Source organism: Microtus ochrogaster, chromosome 7 (genome assembly GCF_000317375.1).
Source record: "Microtus ochrogaster isolate Prairie Vole_2 chromosome 7, MicOch1.0, whole genome shotgun sequence".
Taxonomy (NCBI): domain Eukaryota; kingdom Metazoa; phylum Chordata; class Mammalia; order Rodentia; family Cricetidae; genus Microtus; species Microtus ochrogaster.
The window spans coordinates 35435340-35455741 of NC_022014.1; the positions used below are offsets into that span (position 1 = coordinate 35435340).

Below are 20402 nucleotides of genomic sequence, written 5' to 3' on the forward strand. Positions count from 1 at the left end.
CCTTTAGCTAGCCTGGTTAGTTCCCAAATCAAGCTAATTTCTATAGTTGGAGCCTGGTGCGTGGTGCTAGAGTCTCCAGCAGCTCTGGCCAGCTGCGGTCAGGCTCCATGCTGCTGTTCATTTTGGGCTTAGAATTCCTGCGCAGCGGCCCTGAGTAGCTGCTGGCTGAGGTCCTTCATATTTCCTCATTAAACCCCTCAGAGCCGTGTAGTCACAGAAGGCCAAGGTGCCTGAGGACTTGCAGCCGCTCTGAGTCCAGTTTTTCTGCGCTGCGGAAACAGGCAAGAGGCTTGCTCCCCCGGGCTTCCCCAGATGCCTCTGTTCAGCATTCCTACCTTGCTGTTCTAGACCAGTCATAGATTTTCCTGTGAGGAAGATATTTTGATTTTTTTTTAAAAAAAATAGTTATAGAGATGAGACAGTGATGTTTTAATTCTCCTAAAAATATAAACTGTAGTGCCGGGCAGTGGTGGCGCACGCCTTTAATCCCAGCACTCGGGAGGCAGAGGCAGGAGGATCTCTATGAGTTCGAGGCCAGCCTGGTCTACAAGAGCTAGTTCAGGACAGGAACCAAAAACTATGGAGAAACCCTGTCTCGAAAAATCAAAAAAAAAAAAATATATATATATATATATATATATATATATATATATATATATACACTGTATTCAAAACTGTAAAAACATGCTTTGGACACAGTCCTTCCTGTGAAGAGAGAAGAATTACATACGTCCCCTGTCACAAGATGGCTCAAATGTATCCTGCCACCACACTCGAAGAGCATGCTCCCTGATTAGAACTGCCCCACCGATCTCGGTGCTCCTTAAACTCAGGTACCTCCCGTCCGGTGGTCTAGTTGAAATCCCATTCTGCTCTTCAAAGAACGACCTTATCATGCCCTCCTTACAGGGAACTCTCTAGGCCTCCCCAGTGTTCACAGGGCACTGAGAGCAAAGGGAACGTAAGTTATTGAACTAATGTAATTCCGCCCCAACTACAGTTAATTGGCTGACAGTGGTTGGCATTGAACAGATGTCCTGGAAATGAAGTCTTGAAAAGAGTAAACTTCTGATATTGGAATATTGATCCTAAGCATGTGAAGTTTCAGGGAACAGCTCCAGAGTCTCTTGGGGACTCTGTGGGGCCGTTTGTGCAGTAAATTAGAGTTAAGAGTGTGCGTAAGTGAAGCCTTCTGTGCTTCGGTGAATGTGGTCAGCTGGGGTTTAGACAGCTGTGATTAATAAAAGACCAGAATCGCTGAGATGGAATCTTCTAGAAGTATTTCCTCAGGGTCAGCACACCGAAGCTGTGGTCCAGAGTGGGACCAGGCTGCATCTCAAGCTGGAAGCCAGACTTGGCCATGTGTAAGAGTCTCCAAGTGGTACTGGTTCTGAAGACATGAGGGGTCCTGGAAAACAGCTGGGCCTGGGATGAAGATAAGGCTGGGAACAAGCCAAAAGCATCCAGGGACTCTGCCTCAGTTCCTGCCTCCAAGTTCCTGCCCGACATCCTGCCCTGACTTCCCTCAACAAAAGACTATAACCCACAAAATGAAATCCACCCTTTCTTCCATGTTTTTTTTTTGTATGTGTTTATTACAGCAACAGAAACCAAACCAAAACAGAGACTTAGCAGTATACTCAGAACTTCGAAGATAGGGCAAAGATACATTTCTTCTCCTGAACTAGGTAATGTAAAAACCAACAGTGTTGCTATGACATTTCCTTGTCCAGTATATATTTTTTCCTATTTATAGATTTGCTCTGCACCTCTTTGCTCGCAGCCATGAGACTGGAAAAACCCAAAGGACCAAGGAATAGCAGAAGCAAACCCTCGGTGTGTGCTTGTCGGGAGGGTCTTCTTTTGGACATCTCTGAGCTTCCTTTTGAGCTCCCTGAAAGAAATCTGAGAAACCCAAAGTATAATGCAAAGGATAGGCAGAGAGCAGAGGGCAGCACGCTCCTGGGGGGTGACAGTGACCCAAAACACCATGGCCCAATCTACATGTTAGACAAGTTTTGTACTTTCTGGAAGTTTCTGGCTCATACAGCTTTTCCTAGGAGGGTTTTTTTCTCTCCATGTGATTGACAGGTCCTCTCGGATGATCTCACAGGATGCGGGAATTGTCCATCTTGGTTCCTTATGGAACCCCCTACTTTGCGGTAATGTGCGGTTTGGGGCTTAGTAACTCATCACTCATGGGGCAATTCAGAAGTTCCCCCTCCTCCCAGGGCCTGAGCTGTGACTCAGGTGCCCTTCCTCTCACCAGCCACCCCCTGATGCTCAGGTCCTTGACCTTACAGGAAAGGAGTCAGCCCTGAGGTCCTCTAAGTCTGTGGATACCTAGCTGCTCCCGTGTTCATTTATCAAAGCACGGGACAGCATGTCCAGCCCTTGTTTTACAGTCTTTCCTATGCTCCCTGGGTGTGTGGTGGCTTGGAGCCAACATGGAGGGATGAGGTGAAGAAGGAGCATACAGAAACAAGCATCCTTGGGGTGGCACATATGAGGAACAATCCTTCTGTCAGCTTCTTGTTGACAATGTCAACAGGCATGAAGAGGAAAAGGGGGGTGTTAAAGCCTTCCCGCATATGAACTACCTCTATCCACTGACAAACAGTGACAGGTCTCCTGCTGCCTATGGCAGCCTTTCCCTATGGACAGACTAGTGCTTTTGTCTTCTTACTACACACAGAATCCTCAAGGAAGGGAACACCCGGACGCCCATCTCATTCTATATGAGAACTACATGCTTAGGATCGATATTAGAATATGAGACACCTACTGTTCTCAAGACTTCATTTTCCAGGACATCTCTTTCATGCCCCCCATGCCTTTAAAATAATTCTCCTGGAACATGATCCTGAAACCCAGACTTCACGCTTATGATAGGCCACATGATTCGAGAAAAGCCTTTGAAAAGAAATAGCATCCTGTCATCCAGCAGCGGTACCATTCATTTCAGAGCATACCCACGTTTCCCCCTTCTCAGGGAGAAAACTGCAGTCAAAAATGAGGTCAAGCCGGGATTTCCCAGCTAAGTCCTCCTCCACTCTAACGAAAGACATATGAATAATTGCCTTTGAATTGTGTGAAAAACCTGCCAGGGGCTAAACTTTGTTGTCCAGTGGCCTCCACCAGCTAGACTGGGCAGCTGGGCTAGGGAAGGGTAAAGGAAGAAAGGAGGGGAAATGTAGCTTCCTGTGGTTTATGAGGGTCACAGAAGCCTTAGGAAGTAGGGACTTTGGGAACAAATCAACATATGCAAATGAAATCAACTTTTCAGGGGGAATTTGCTGTTACTTCATTAGCTCCTAGGCCAAGGGCAGCCCAGAGTGAATGCAAAGTGGATCTGGGGGTACCCTTTTGTTTGTGTCCATGTCTTCAGGGCAGCTGGGGCAAAGGAGAAAAAGGCTACAGACCTGTCCTTGAAAGGAAACAGAACCTGTAAGCTCCTTTTGGCTTGAACACTGGCTTTTGTCTCCCAGGGGCTATTGCTATGTTCACTGAGAGCCCAGTAATGAAGCAACTGATTAAGAACTCATTAAAAGTCTATTGGCATCTATCATGACCACAAGCCTCTCCAGAGCCCTGTGAGACGGAGAGAGGGTGGGGTCAGCTCCAAGCCCTTTCTACCACCTCATGGCTTTGTTTTCTGAGGTCATGTTTTTTTTGAATATGCTGGGTTACTGGTAGTTTGTTTTCCTCATTGCTCAATAACCCAAGTTCAACGCTGCTGTGAGAACATGTTTTGAGGGGGTGGTCATTTTGTGGGTCCTTGTCTATCTTCCACCCATCCCTGTTCATCTGACTGTTTCAGGCCCTTTGGAACCTGCCAGTATTATTTATTCCTTGCATATCAGAACTAATACAAAGTAAAGGTGTGGGTTAGGGAACAAGGACATGGTGGAGCACCCTGAGACAGGAAAAGGCTACCTGACAGTCTGGCTACCTGGCAAACAAGCACCTCTAACTCAGTGTCAGGTGACCATCAACTCTTTGGCACTCCAGAAAGAAGAGGGTACAAGTACCCCTAGCAATGGCCATCCCTGCCCATTTCTTCTGTCTAGCTTAGCTAGCTTGTAAGCAGACAGTGGGCTGTGATCTTACAGACCCTCAGCAGGTCAGGTCGTCCCCCAGATGAAGACCTGCCCTGTCTTAAGTGGCTCCTGCTGTGTCTGTGTTTCCTTCTCACTGAAACTACCTTCATCCCAGACAAGGGGTTAGGGCGCAGCTCTCCAACGGGGGTCTTCATCTAGTCCTGTCTCTGGTTTCCTGCTTCAACTCTTCATAACCCCTTTTCCCTTGAGTGACTTTGCAGGCGACTGCCAGGTCCAAAGGAAATGCCATTTCCCCAAATTCTGACGGTTAGACAGTATTCCTCAGGAACTTGTGGCACTGCTTCCCTGTACCAAAGGAATCATTTCTCTCATCACTGGCGAAAAGGATAAACGGTTATCTGTGGTACCTATTAGGTTACCAGGCACCCCAGTGTCACAAATGCCTGTTACACATTTCAGAGTCCACACTAGCAGCCTAGCTCTTCTCTCCTCATAGCATAACATAAACTCTCTCCTGCTCACGGGCTTTCCTGCCCCCAGTTTTTCATTCTCCTTATAACCCTGCTATTTCAGCTGTGTTCTCTGAGCCTCTTCTTTTTACCAGCACGTGTTGTCTTCATCTTCCACTCTTCTGCATAGCAGCGCTCTCTCTCTCTCTCTCTCTCTCTCTCTCTCTCTCTCTCTCTCTCTCCCTCTCTCCCTCCTCTCTCTCTTTCTTCCTTTCTCTCCATGCCCCCTTTCTCTTCTCTGTTCCTGTTTCTGTCATGGCCATATCCAATCTACTACTTTCTCTCTCTGCTCTGGATCCTCACATGATGTGGGATTCCCCTTTGAAAGTTGTGAATATCATTGGTTAATAAAGAAGTTGCTTTGGGCCTATTGCAGTGCAGAATAGGGCAAGGGAAGGCAAGTTTGTCCTCAGGGTTAGGGACATCAATTAAAGATTGATTATAACTGGTATAGGGTTGGGGTTTAGGGTGGAAGTTTTGTAGGCTCAGGGATCTCACTGAAAAAAAAAAGAAATTGAATGGGATGATAGGTAGATTAGTGTGAGCTTACTCACACTAATATTAGTAACAGAGTGAATATTTGTGAGCTATTGTTTATAGACAATTTACATTGGTACAGATTCTTGTATATTGATACAAATTCAAATTATATTTGTTATATTGAATATGCCTCTACTTCTGTTTACAAGATTTGTGCACCTATGCAAAGTTATTTGTCATATTGTATGCATGCATGTTTCTAACTCTGCTTAAGACATTTTGTATATTGATACAATTTTAGGATATATTTATCATATTGCAATATACATTTTACTCCTGAACAAGATACTTATACATTGTTTACATTTCGAGGTCATTGTCCTCATTTGCTGCACAGTTGTTTAAAGATTGTTTAATATAATATGAATAGTCTTTAAGCTATACAGGTGCTAAGTATTATAGGTCAATAGTCATCCATGTTTGTCATACTTATAGTTAAAATAACCAGGTTCTTTAGATAGATAGAGATTGTATTCCACATAGGTAGGCAATCTTCAACCACTTCAGAGAATTGTAGAATATGGCATTTAAATAACTTAGGGTTCTGTTGATGTGAGACACATCTCCTCCTGGCAGCACCAATTACTTCAACAGGAAGATGGGCATCGAAAAGGCTCCTTATGGAGTTTGCTAGCCATTTGGGCAAGAAACTGCTCTTGCCTGGACCACTTGACGTTATGCTGTATGAACTAGACATGCAAGACCCACAGAAAAATGACTGCTGAACTTGCCTAAAGGTGAGATGATCTTTTGGGGTTCATGCTGCATCAAAGAGTCTGCCAGACATTCTTCAGCACAGAGAAGAAAGTGATTTACAAACTACCAATATAGATGGAACTGTCTTTGAAATTTCCTGCTTCATGGAAAATCTGCTGGATACTATAGGCCTGTAGCCTGAAGATGGATGCTCCAATGATACAGAAGAACTTTGGATGACTGTCGAGGCAGCGAAATGTCTCTGTCAACTCTAAAGTTTTGGAAGTTGCTTACAATGTACTTCCTGCTAACTTAGGTAATATTATATCCTTCTGGAGTCTTTGATGGAGTTGAAGAAAGATAGTTATAAAAGATAGATTAGATATAAAACTTTAGACTCACAAAGATAGGATAGATGATAAGATGTTTTCCTTAATTTGGCAAATGTAAATGAACAAAATGTTGTAATTGTAATTCTTGGCTAATAACTGTTTTGTATGTAATTTTACTATGTTAAAGTTAAATTCTTCCTTTTTATTTAGACAGAAAAGGGGAGGTGATGTGGGATTCCGTTCTGTATGTTGTGAATACCTTTGGTTAATAAAGAAGCTGCTTTGGGCCTATTGCAACACAGAATAGGGCAAGGTGGGAATTCGAAGCAGACAGAGGAGAAAAGAGTAGGCAGAGTCAAAGAGAAACCATACAACCACTGAAGGAGACAGATGCCCAGGAACTTTATCAATAAACCATGAGCCGCATGGTAAAATATAAAATAATAGAACTCACAGAGATGCACCTGCCTCTGACTCCCAAGTGCTGGGATTAGAAGTGTGTGCCACCACTGCCCATTTCTAAAAGAGTAAACTGAGGCCCACAGCAATGTTTGTATGTGCTTTCTCCCATCCATAGTTCCACTTAATTTACCAAACACCCTCCCCAATGGGCACCACTCAGTGTCCTCTATCTGGGCATTGCCCCTTGACTATTTGGCTCACAATCTTAAACTCACCTATTTAAGGTAGCTACATTCATGCACACTTTCTAGGTTTTTCGACTGCCATGTAATAAGGCCAATAGCTTTCCTATATAAGGCTCGGGAGTTGTTGATTACCAGAGCTCCATAGTTGAGTTCTTTGGTTTGTGAGAAAGTTATTCATGTATTGTACATTCTGGATTCATGTCACCTGCCCAGGCGAGAGACTGGAGATCTCAGCCCCACTGAATCTTAATGCCTGCTCTCTTAGCACAGCCAGAAGCCAACAGCTAAGTGTGTGATAAGAACACCTAAGCTCAGTTCTCTCAGGAAACTTCAAATATCTAATACAGCAGTTCTCACCTGTGGGTCGCAACCCCACAGGGGTCACATGTCAGATATCCTGCATATCAGATATTTATATATCAGTTCATAACAGTAGCAAAACTACAGTCATGAAGTAGCAACGAAGATAATTTTATGGTTGGGGGTCACGACAACACGAGGAACTGTATTAAAGGGGTGTGGCATTAGGAAGGTTGAGAACCACTGATCTAATAGAAAATCATTAGCTATGTATGTAAGCGCACTAGACGATAGGTGGCCAGAACTGATTCATCTTACGACTGAAAGTCCGGGTCTTCTCACTTCATGGCAGATCCCCATTTCCCTTCGAATTCTTCCCACATTCTGATAGATGGTATAAACTTCACCTCTGAGGCTTCTACCTAAAGCCTCCTTTCTAAACAGTCAAAGCTGCCCTCTCCCTCACAGAGAGCCACAGTTTTAATTCTGGTTTGAGGAGTATAACGTTCTCTGTCTGAGCTGGAAAGCCACTGGAGTGAGTCTCTTCTGCTCTGCTCTGCTCTGTTGCAGTTACGGCTCTGGACACTCCGTGGCTGTGTGAGTCCTTGGCCAGTGATGAAAGCAGCCAGAGCTGATGACAGATCCTCTATCGGCCTCTTAGGGGGACCCTCACGGCCAGCCCTGCCTGCCAGTCAGTCTATCAGGCACCAGCTGCTGCGGATCTGCTATGATAATCCTCAGCACCCAGCCAAGCCCTTGCACCCGAGTGGCACCTGCTCGCCCTGGTCAGTCCTTTATCAAGACAGTTAGATAGTATGACAGTTTGTGATTTGACATTCGGTTATCTCTCCAGAATCACCCTCTCTATCTGTCCCCACCTGCTCTGAGAGTCTGGCTTCTATGACCCCCATCAACGCACTCCGTTGACCTATGGCCTTGGCCAATGACGAAGGATGTTGGAGGACGGAGGACAGGAGCCAAGGTTATCTCTCTTCTCAACCCCCTTTCTGCAAGATGAACCAAAGTCATTTGCTTCCCAGGAACAAAGGCCCCAGCTGTCCAGGGTCTGATGGCCACCTTCCCCCACCCCCCAGGCCTAGGCTGTCACAGGCCTGCAGCAGGGGTGCCATTTCTGTACACACCCTCCTCACACCTTTATAGTCTACAGTAGGCGGGGCCATTGCTCGTTCCAAAGCAGACAGCAAGGCTAGTGTTGCTTAGCAAACCATGCCGAAAAACCTTCTATTTTTATCCATGCTCTGGAACATGTTAAATATTTAACATTTTTTCCTATTCTTTAAAGGCCAGAGAACTAATCTCTAGTGCCCTCTTGGCCTAGTATTTTTAGGGATGAGACCGTACTTTAGCAAATGTTTAAGACATTTTTCCCATGGTGGTTTCTTTATTTAGGTTTCTTCATTGGTCCAATATAACTGATACTTCCTAGAAGAAAAAAGTTATCGCCCCATTTTCTTAATCATTAAAAATTATTAGCTTGCAGCCACTTGTAGAATGTCTTTAACTGCTTTTATCCATGGAGAAATTGCCACCCAAGAAACAAAGGTTTGTACCATGTTCCAAAGAAGTCACAATTGCTCAAGAAGGAAACGACTTGCGATCTGAGGCCATCAGTCCATGGGTCACACTGTGTCTGAGTTGTTATTTTTAACCACGCAGAAACTTTGTGTCTCTTTCTTCTGCTTGAGAATTTTTGTGCCATTCTTTCACACAGTGTTGTAGCAGGCAGAAGTCCACTTTTCCCAGAGTCCTTTGTTGCTAGAATAGACACGGGACCTGAGATTCACTAATGATATTTACATATGAGAGACTTCAGGATTTTAAGTTATGAAGTATGACCCCCAAGATGATAGCTTAAATCTGAAATCTCTCTCAAGGTTGTGTCCCTGGGCAGTGTCACTGTTTCAGAGACTGGAAAGTATATGGAGGAGGTATGGCACAGGAGCATGCCTTTGAAGGTTATATTTAGTCCCTGGTCCCTCTCTCGCTCTGTCTCCTGTCACAAGGTGAGCAGACACTGCCATGCGGTCCAGTTATGACAATGTTCTCCCTCACCATGGATCCAGAATCAATGGAGCCAAGGACCATGGACAAAATCGTCCAACACTGTAAACCAAAGTCAACCCTAGCCCCTCCCAGAATTTACTGGTGTCAGACATTTTGTCACAGTAATGCAAAAGCAACTAACACAGTAAAGCCACCGGTATCACAACATCTAACTTCCAGGAGTCACATTGACTTTAAAAGAATAGTCAATATGCTTTAAGAAACAAATTCTAGACACTCAGTTGTGATAGGAAGATGATCTCCATGGAAACTGTTGACTTTATATACATACATAGGGCCCTCCTTGAGGCAGAAGTCAAAAGAAATGGTCAAAGCAAATGATTTTACACACACACACACACACACACACACACACACACACACACATTGGTTTTCAAGGCAGGGTTTCTCCGTGTAGCCTTGGCTGTCCTGGAACTCGCTCTGTAGACCAGGCTATGATTTTATATGTTTTTATATTTTTTATGAGGAAACAGCGGAACAAAGATCTCTGGACTACAACAATAAGCTCAAGGAGAGTCACTCAGAGACACATGGGGAGGCATGAAGACAATAAGAAGCAGTGCACGTACTCAGGTCCTTAGCAACTGTGATGAGAAAGGCTACTGCCTTGCCCTTGCCTTGCCCTGGTATAGGGAGACTCTGTCTCAAAGAAGTTTTATGGCTGCTGCACACACGAGAAGAAAGTCAGACAGCCTTTCTGCCCCTGGTTTCTCTAATTTTTTCAGCTTAGATTCTTCAATATGCTGTTTTGTCCCTTCTAGAGATGGCGTAGAATCATGTCCTTTAGATGTGCACACATTGAGAAAAGAGCCACAAGGTACAATGCATGTTATCATTATTTTTGTCATGTGCTATTTGAGCTCACTGAGGAGCGAGCTCAGGAAATAGCTTGCTGCCACCCTCCCTACCCAACACTTTAAGCCACAGCATGTCTATGACAAATGTCCTTCCAGGTGCCTTGTCTTGGGGGTGGTCTGACCCGTCTAACAGGGGAGGTAGAGAAGAGCCCAAGTGTAAAAAAAATATCATGTCCTTACAAACAGCTGGAAGGTAGACCATTTCCAACAGCCGTGATTTGTTTACTCCGTGAGATAAAAGTGTTTACAATGGGGGGAGAGAAGCTGGGAGCCCAGCCAAGGGAAGGTTATCAGTGGAAAGCAAGCTCAGTTGGCAGCTCCAGATGACAGCCCAGCCCACATCAGTATCTGCAGGATGTTGTGAGTGCCTGATTCAGTGGTGTCTTCCCTAGCTATTGCTATTCTTTTACTTGGAAGCCTCGCTTGAGGGGACTCTCTCTCTCTGTGTCTAGGTCTCTCTCTGTTGGAAATTCCGGCTGATAGCCTCAACAAGGCTTCCCTGGTCAATTTCTATTGGATGTTTTGAGCACCTAATTCAATGATAGTTTTCTCTCTGTTTATCAGACTGCTACTTGTCATTTATTCTTTATTACTGTGGTTTCCTATATACTTAATAAACCCACTTGTGCCAAACTAAAAGGATGCCAAACCTAGATCATTCTCTGTTCTGAGAGACTTGGCCAGAACCTTGATCGTGGACTTTTGGCTTGAATAATTATAAGAAAATAAGTGTCTGTTGTTTGAGCTATTCAGTCTGTCATAATATATTTGATAGTCCTAGCTAGCTAATACATTAAGTATATACCATATACTTATTTCCTGCTTGAATTTGCTGAAACATACTCTGTTGTTCAAAACCAAACACAATAATGCACGTTTTGTGCATTGAAATGCTTTCCTAACTGACATGGCTGCACTTCTACGACGTTTACTGTAGACAGAAGTTTCTGTTCCACCCAGCCCTGCAGCCGTTAAGTCCCCCCAAAAATATAAAGGCTTATATTAATTATAAACTGTTTGGCCTTTTAGCTCAGGCTTATTATTAATGAGCTCTTACAACTTAAATTAACCCATAATTTTTGTCCATGTTTAGTCACATGACTTGGTATCTTTTCTCAGTAAATCATTCTCATCTTGCTTCCTCTATGTCTGACTGGTGACTGCCTCTCTGCCTTTCCTCTTCCCAGAATTCTCTTAGTCTGGTCACCCCACCTACACTTCCTGCCTGGATACTGGCATTTTATTAACCTGATATAAATGACAAATCTTTACAGTGTACAAGAGCATTATCCCACAGCAATTTACCTTTTTAAAGATTATAGATATAAACTGGGGACACAATTTTTTTTTCAAGACAGAGTTTCTCTGTATAACAGCCCTGGCTGTCCCAGAACTAACTCTGTAGACCAGGCTGGCCTGAACTCACAGAGATCTGCCTGCTTCTGCCTCCCAAGTAATGGAATTAAAGGCATGTGCTACCACCACCTGGCTTTATTTTTAAAAATGAAAAAAAAAATTTAAAAAACAACTTCAAAGCACTAGGAAGAGATAAAAACTACGAAAATTTGACAGGTGTGGGGTGTGATGCATTGAACTACTTTACACAGCTAGATCTCCCACATCCTTCTCCAGGGTCTAGCCCATAGAGTTTCCTTGACCCTCCCCACCTATTCCTTCTTCCCAAACCACCAGATTCAGCCCAGGGTCCCATCTGATTTATCTGACTGTTCTTTCCTGGGCTGCAACCAATCCTAAGCTTTTTCCACGACCCACCCCACCTTCCCCGTAACCCGTAAGCCCTTCCTTGGCTACAAACAATCTTTCCACCCATTCAGATCTACCCCATATTATAGTTTGGACCAGGAAGCACATCCTGGATACAAGCCTAGTTTCCCCTGTCCACCTGACTTTATCCAACCCAAGCCATTTCCAACTTCAAGGCCCAACCCACCTGGACATCTTCTCTTCTGTCTTCTGTCCATAGCAGATGTAGACATAAGAAAAGCAGTCTATATGTCCTGATCTCATTGCAAAAATACCAATATGAAAGATCAAGCCAACATTTGCTCTCTCAAACCTACCACTCCTAGGTGGTAATGTTTGCTAAAGAAAGAACAAAAAACTTGAGCACCAGATCCAAGATGGCGGCCAGCAGGAGGCTGATGAAGGAGCTTGAAGAGATCCGCAAATGCGGAATGAAAAACTTCCGTAACATCCAGGTTGATGAAGCTAATTTATTGACTTGGCAAGGGCTTATTGTTTCTGACAACCCTCCATATGACAAGGGGGCCTTCAGAATTGAAATCAACTTTCCAGCAGAGTACCCATTCAAACCACCCAAGATCACATTTAAAACCAAGATCTACCACCCTAACATTGATGAGAAGGGGCAGGTCTGTCTGCTGGTAATTAGTGCTGAAAACTGGAAGCCAGCCACCAAAACCAACCAAGTAAATCCAGTCCCTCATAGCACTGGTGAACGACCCCCAGCCTGAGCACCCACTTCGGGCTGACCTAGCTAAGAATACTCTAAGGACCGTAAAAAATTCTGTAAGAATGCTGAAGAGTTTACAAAGAAATATGGGGAAAAGCGACCTGTGGACTAAAATCTGCCATGAATGATTCTAGCAAGTTTGAGCAGAGCCCCTGAGCAGTGCACTCAGATACCCCGCAAAGCAGGACTCTGTTGAAAATTGACACGTGCCACCACCTGGCGTCCGCTTGTGGCAGTTACTAACTTTCTACAGTTTTCTTAATCAAAAGTGGTCTAGATAACCTGTAAAGAAGGATTAAAAAATTCAGATGTTCTAAAACAAACAAAAAAGTTAAGAAGAATAAATGCCTGAGTGATGCCCAAGAACACACACACACACACACACACACACACGGCTGATGAAAACAGAGAAACACAAGACACTAAAGAAATTTAGAATATTTTAAGAGGTTATTTTAAAAACCTGTGCTCAATTAAGATAGAAAACCTAAAAGAAATGGATGAGTTTCTAGATTGAGCCAAACCACCGAAAAATAAACCAAGAAGTCAACAACATAAATAGAGAAAGCTGAAATAGTAATAAAAACTCTTCCAGCTAAAAAAAATGTCCAGGGCCAGGTAAATTCACAGCAGAATTCTAACAGACTTTGAAAGCCAATCTGTCTTAAACCATTCAAAAAAGAAGAAAAAAGAAAGAAAAGAAAGAAAGAAATAGAAGGAACACTCCTGTAATCCTTTGATGAAGCCAGCGTTGCTTTGATGCCAAAATCAGGTAAGACACAGCAAGCAAAAGCTACAGGCCCATATCCCTGATGAACAGGGGTTTAAACGTGCTCAAAAAATAGTTGCAAATAGAATATAGACAGACATCGAAAAGATTATCCACCATGACCAAATTAGCTTTTTCCCTGAGATGCAGCAATGATTGAACATACACAAGTCAATAAATGCAATAAACCACATAAATGTACTTGAAGACAAAAAAAAATCACATGATCATCTCCAATGCATTCATGATGAAAGTCTAGAGAATGCAGGACTAGAGGAAACATACCTTAACATAATAAAAGCTATATATAAGAGAAACCCACAGACAATATCATTCTAAATGTAAAATAGGTTGAAGCAATTCTGCTGAAGTCAGGAACAAAACAGGGATGTCAAACATCCCCACTCCTTTTCAACATCATGCTTGAAATGCTAGATGGGGCGACTAGGCAACAGAAGGAAATTAGGGGAATACAAATAGGAAAAGAAGTCAGACTACCCCGATTTGTAATTTTAATATGATACATTAGAGATCCTGACAATTCTACCAGAAAACTTTTAGAAACAGCAAGTTCAGTGCAGCAGGAAACAGAATCAACTTCTACAAATCAATAGCTTTTCACAAACATACAGAGGAAGAGATGTGGACACACTCCCATTTGTGACGGCCTCAAAGAAAATAAAAATATCTAGGAATAAACCTTACCAAGGAATTGAAGGCCAATTACAAAGAAAAAAAATTAAGCCTCTGAAGAAAGAGATATTAGAGAAAGACACTAGAAAATGGAAAGATATTCCATGTTCATGGAGTGAGAGAATTCATATTGTGAAAAATGTCCATGCTACCAAAAGCTATTTACAGATTCAGTGCAACCCAACCAAATTCTCAATTTCATTCTTCACAGAAATAGTGGGGGGACAAAACCTACCCTAAAATTCATGTTGAACCACAAGAGACCCTAGATAGCCCGAAAAACCAAGAGCAAAAAGAACAGTGCTGGCTGGATTACCACTCCAAGGTTCCTCTCTTGATATAAATCTTTCAATTCAAGTTCTATGCTTTACACTGAGATATATATTTGATACTTTGTCTTTGTTACAACTCATCCAAAATGTGAAAAATCCAACTTTATTGTTTAATAAGCAAGATGAAATTCCTAGTGCCGTCCCGTATTTACTTCAACATAAGCTGTTAACTGAACTCTCCAGAAGCAAGGTGACTTCTTAAAACGTTCTACTTGAAGGGTAGGAAGAAGGGTGGGAACAGGGCCAGTTGAGATGGCACAAGCTACAGGAATGAGGTTAATGATTCTCTCCAGCCAGTGGCTTTGCACCTGTTTTCCAGTGTCACTCCGAGCCCTGGACACCCATGGAAGGCCAAAGGGCTTTACTGTCTACTAGCAATTTTGCTGTAGTGCAGCCATGGGAGACAGTTGGTACCTGCTATGTCAAGCTCTGAGGAAATAGGGCACTGGGTTCCTATGTTGTCAGTGCAGTCTCTGAAACCCTACCTGGCATGCGGGGTTTGACCAGGTCATCAGGCCTAACTAATAAGGCTAAGTAAAGTGTAGGGAACTTCTGACCTAAGCATGCACCCAAGTTCACCAGTGTTGACTTAATATGAAAAGAGCAGAATACTGAATCACGTGCCCTCAAGATCATGTAAATTCTTGGGTTTTTTAAAATACCATTCTCCCTCAAAATACACATATTTTTTGCATATTAGCCCTTTGGAAATTGGAACGTACCTACGACTTGCCATACATTTAATGAACAGATCTCCTTTTCCTGGGAAGATTTTAAGTCAAAGGCGCCTTTTCCTAGAGCCACACAAGTCAAGGAAACAAAGTGGCGGATTCGTCTGCACAAGCCGTGGACTGCCTGTTCAACTCTCAGAGGGAGTTAGCTCACCTGGCAGTGTCCAGGCTCGCAGGCTACTGCAGCTGGGCACAGGAGCTCTGCAGAAGATGAAGGAGAGCAACCCAGCTCAGAGCTGAGACATAGCCCAAAACAGTCTTAGCTTACTGCACTCTGCCGGCTGGGTTCTCTGGAAATAGCAGGGTCCTGAGGGCTCAGACCAGGGTACTGAGAGCTCAGACCAGGGTACTGAGAGCTCAGTCGAGGGCTCTGAGGAGGTTGACAGAGTTCCGGGAAGGGGAGATGCACAGAGATAATGCATCTGTTCAATCAGATGACCACAAGCCAGCCTGCACTGTTGGCTTTCTATCCCTCTGCTCTGCCCAGACTAAAAGGCCTGAGACCTTGGACTTACTTAATATCCTCCATAGGAAGTGTTGCTGTCATTATAGACTTGGCCTCTGAAAGGAGGTACAATAAGAAATCAGAACATTAAAGGGACAAGTCCATCATGTTTGTTGCTCTCTGACTTTCAACCAAATGTGTTTCTAACCATCGTGTATTTCTGAGTACATTCCATGGTTAAATGTCCAAGCATCACCAAGTAGTCTCTTTTTTTAAACCATCTTATTTTACATACCAATCTCAGTTCCCTCTCCCTCCCCTCCTCCTGCTCCCCCACCTCCCTCCACTCCACTCCCATCCACTCCTCAGAGAGGGTGAAGCCTCCTACGGGGGATCAACAAAGTCTGTAAAGTCCTCACTTGAGGCAGGCCCAACGCATCCCTTCCCCACAAACACACACCAAATCTGAGCAAGGTATCCCTCCATAGAGAATGGGCTCTAAAAAAATCATGCACTATGGATAAATATTGGTTCCACTGCTAGTGGTCCCACAAACTGACCAAGCCACACAACTGTCACCCACATTCAAAGGGCCTACTGTGGTCCTATGCAAGTTCTTCTGCTGTCAATCCAGAGTCAGTGAGCTCCCATTTGCTCAAGTCAGCTGTTTCTGTGGGTTTTACCATCAGGGTCTTCTCCCCTTTGTTTATATTATTGTTCCTTCCTCTCTATGACTGGACCCCAGGACCAAGTACTCTTATATTAACCCTCCTTAGCATAAGCATTGCTTTGAATCATATCATTTATTTATCTCATTCGATTCTCACTATTCTTCAAAAGGAACAAATTTGGATAGTTCTCCTTTTTCAGTTCACTTACTTGGAGGAAACCCTCTGGTTACTTATTACATAGATAAAAAAGGAAGAAACTGAAATTCTCTCTCTCTCTCTCTCTCTCTCTGTGTGTGTGTGTGTGTGTGTGTGTGTGTGTGTGTGTGTGTGTGTGTGTGTGTGTGTGTGTGGCTTGCCCTGTGACACTCTTGGCAATAAAAGTGTTATCTGTTTTCTGGTACCTGGCCAGAAAGCCTTGCCTAAAGATAGTATGTATGCCTGGAATGACTGGTTGTCCTGGCAAAAGACCAGCATGAACCCAAGGTTAATAGTTAGTTGAAGGATCAAAGGGAGAAGCAGGCTAGTTCGTCCTGAACTCCTGGTCCTTGGTCTCCCTCCTGGGTAGGGTATGTGACATGGAATATGACTCTCAGCCACATCACCAGGCTGGTGGGAAGAGGGCAGAAGTCTCCACTCTAGTATCTCTTGATCTTCTGGGAGATATTTTTAATTTTCATCCACACAAGACTGTGTCCCAAACCAGAAGGGTTTTGCCTAATTCATCATGCTCCCGGGCCACACAATGGAACCCCTGACAAGCAGAACATTGTAGAGTGAAAGGAAGGGACACCGTGAGTGCTCATGAATTGCAAATACCTCATCATTAAAGGATGCTGCCCTGCTTGGGACCATCTGCTTGATATGCTAGGGCCCAGGACCTCGGGCTAGCAACATCTGCTGCTTTAATCATTTTACCTCTTAATTAAAGCACAGGCGAAGGGAAGCCAAGCATAGTCGTGACCCTGGACATATCACAGTTTGGTCCTATAGATCGGAGATCACATCCGCCTTGGTTGGGCATGGGTGAGAATACACAGGTGTGCTGTTCACCCAACACATGCGCTCCCCACTGAGATAAAGCAAATAGGGGTTCCTGAATCCCCTCCCATTGATGTGATGGACCATTTTGAAGACATTTTGTTTTGCAGTTTCATTGATCCTCCACTGATGCATCCTTCCTGATGGTTAAGCTCTTGTGCCCTGAGGCAGGCTGGTCAAGCAGTTAATGATCTATAAGTAAACACTTTAGGGCACAAGGGAGATGCTTTTGAAAGGAACCCCACTGCTAATCCTTTTGTACTGCAAAGAGCCCTTTTGTAATGGACACAGACACCCTTTAATTGAACTGTTTGGTAAATTCTAATTTTCATTCCAGTTTTCACAGATATTATCAAAGTGGCAATGTATGGAAATGTATACTCAATGTGTAAACAGCAAACACTAAGTAAACAGTAGGTGACATTATTATTTGTTCATTCACAAAATGCACCTACATTACTTTGATCACAGATCACTTTTAAAGCTGATCCAACCTTTCTGGGTTTGAGCCTTCCCCTCCTTCCCTTTCCCATGAGCCTGTGATCTCTCCAGAGCCTAGCATGCTGTCTATTTCTTTGACTTTGTTGTCCATGTGGCTGCCTTAAGTTGGGTTCTTCACCTCATTGCTTAAGTTAGGAGCAAGATTCATCATCGTTTTGTTGTTGTTGTTTATTTATACAACCAGTTATTACAAGTATCATTCTGCACGGGACAAGCACGGTCCTTCTGGGGGAGGTGCACTGCACAGGGCAAATACCTTTCTTCAAGGAGAGAGGAGACAAGTACTTGTTTATTTCAGTATCGGGCTCAATAAAAATTCAGTATTAAACGCTATCCATGCTGCAGAAACACAGCTGGCAATGGGGTGGGGAAGCCATGGAAGATAGGATCAGTGGAGGCAGCATCCCCAGTGACCTAACTCAGACCCACATGTTAGAAGGAGAGAACTAGGTCTCATGAGTTGACCCATGACCTCCATAAAAGGTTTTCTGTCGTGCTATGATAGGTTTGTTTCTCTGCTGACACAGTAAGCCAGATCAAGCCGAACTAAGAAAGTAAAAGAACAGGTTTATTTGAGCAAAGCAACACCCAGGTGAGCTCTCCAACCCCAGAGATGGAGGTAAGAGAAGTCACATACCCAAAGTAAAGCAGAGAGCTTATATAGCCTATAGGCAAGAGGTGATGAGGTATCTGCCATATGCAGAATTTATGCCCAAGTATGGTCAAAAGCCGAGCGCTTTGGGTGGAAACTTGGGCTGCTGGCAACTTCAGGAGAGGAGTGTCATAGCTGCCAAGAAGGCGAACTGGGCTTTGTGGCACCTATTCATTGTTGGAGATTCTCTGAGAGGACGGGGTTTGGAAAGAGAGAAATGGGGCTTTCTGGATCAGGAGGAGTGAACTGGAGGTTCCTACCACACACTCCACATATATACATACACAGATATTTTTAAAGGTAATGAGTTGCATGAGTTCTAATTGATCTTAATAATAACAACCCAGAGCCAGATATCAGGGTAAATGCTGAAAGATCGGAGAGACAAAAGAGCAAGCCACAGCCAACTCTCACCTTACTAAGTCCTCAGCCAAAAAAGGGCTGAGCTCCTGTCTTCTCCCGTCTTATATTCCTAGCCTACCTAGCCATATCACTTCCTGTCTGTCTGTACAGACCTCCAGACCTCTATGGTTAACTAGTGGTTAGCTCTGCCCTTTGATCTTCAGGCAAGCTTTATTTGTTAGAGCACAAACAAAATATCACCACAATAGCTATATATAATATATACAGGCAACAAATACATCAACAATTCTAGTCCATTAACAAATGACAAATTTAGAGAAAATATTCCATAACTATCCTGCCTTGATGAGTCCAAAGGTTGTGCCTAATTCACTTTCTATTCTAATTTGCATTAACAAAACTATTTTTTAATCTCTCTCAACCTTATACACTTTACACCTCATAGTGATTTTCTTTTCTGAATCTGGTAATAAGGAAAACTATAACTATAAAATTATAAACTCCATCAGAGACCAGAGAAGCATCAAACCTGTAGTCATATTAAGTATGTTTGAAGGTCAAACAGAGATATATTTAGATAGACAGATCATCTTCAAACACTTAGAGATCTGCAGAAGATGGCATTTAATGTTTTAATAACATAAGTTCTTTTTATGACAATAAAATATGTGTGCTCCTGGCAGCACCAATCTGCTTCAGAGAAGACGATGGGCTGTGAATAAACTCCATATAGAGTTTACTTTTTTGTGGTAAAAGTAAGTCACTGGACAAGAAAGTGACCTTGCCTCAACTGCTGGCAGTATGCTCTCCAAACTGGACAAGCAGGACACAAAGGAAAGAACTGCTGCACTTTGCCAAGACAAGAAGGGACAATATCCTGCTTCACAGAAAAGTCTGTCAGATATGCTAGGCCTCTGTGCTGAAGATGGATGCCCCAAAACCACAGAGGAAACTTGGGTGACTGTCCAGGCAGTCAGCTGTTTCTGTCATATCTCACATTCTTTGGAAGTTGCTTGCTTGCACTTGCTACTTACTCAGGTAATATTATTTCCTTCTTGAGTCTCTGATGGAGTTGAAGACTTTTTAGTTATAGTTTTTCTTGTTACCAGATTCAGAAAAGAAAATCACTAAGAGGTTGAGAGACATTAAAAGATAGTTTTGTTAATGCAAATTAGAATAGAAAGTGAATTAGGCACAACCTTTGGACTCATCAAGGCAGGATAGATATGGAGTATTTTCTCTGAATTTGTCATTTGCTAATGGACTAGACATTGCTGATGTATTTGTTGCCTGTATATATTGTATATAGTTATTGTACTTATTGTATATGCTTTTCTTATATTACTTATAACCCCCTTTTTTATTTTATACAAAAAAAAGGAGGTGATATTTTATTTGTGCTCTAACAAATACAGCTCACCTGAAGATCAGTGGAGCTAGCCATTCTACAGAGGTATGGAATGTACAGACAGACAGGAAGTGATAAGGCTGGGTGGAGAGCAGAATATAAGTGGGGAGGAGACAGGAGCTCAGCCATTTTATGGCTGAGGAGTTAGCAAGGTGAGAGTTGGCTGTGGCTTGCTCCATTGTCTCTCTGATCTTTCAGCATCTACCCTGATATCTGGCTCAGGGTTTTTATTATTAAGACAAATTAAAAACGCATGAAATGGTAATGTCATCATTATT

General features: G+C 43.2%; 1 pseudogene; it reads left to right on the top strand.

Annotated features, from left to right (window-relative positions):
- Positions 1–12158: 12158 nt before the first annotated feature.
- On the top strand, positions 12159–12662 carry LOC101979265 (annotated as a pseudogene).
- The last annotated feature ends 7740 nt before the right edge of the window (positions 12663–20402 follow it).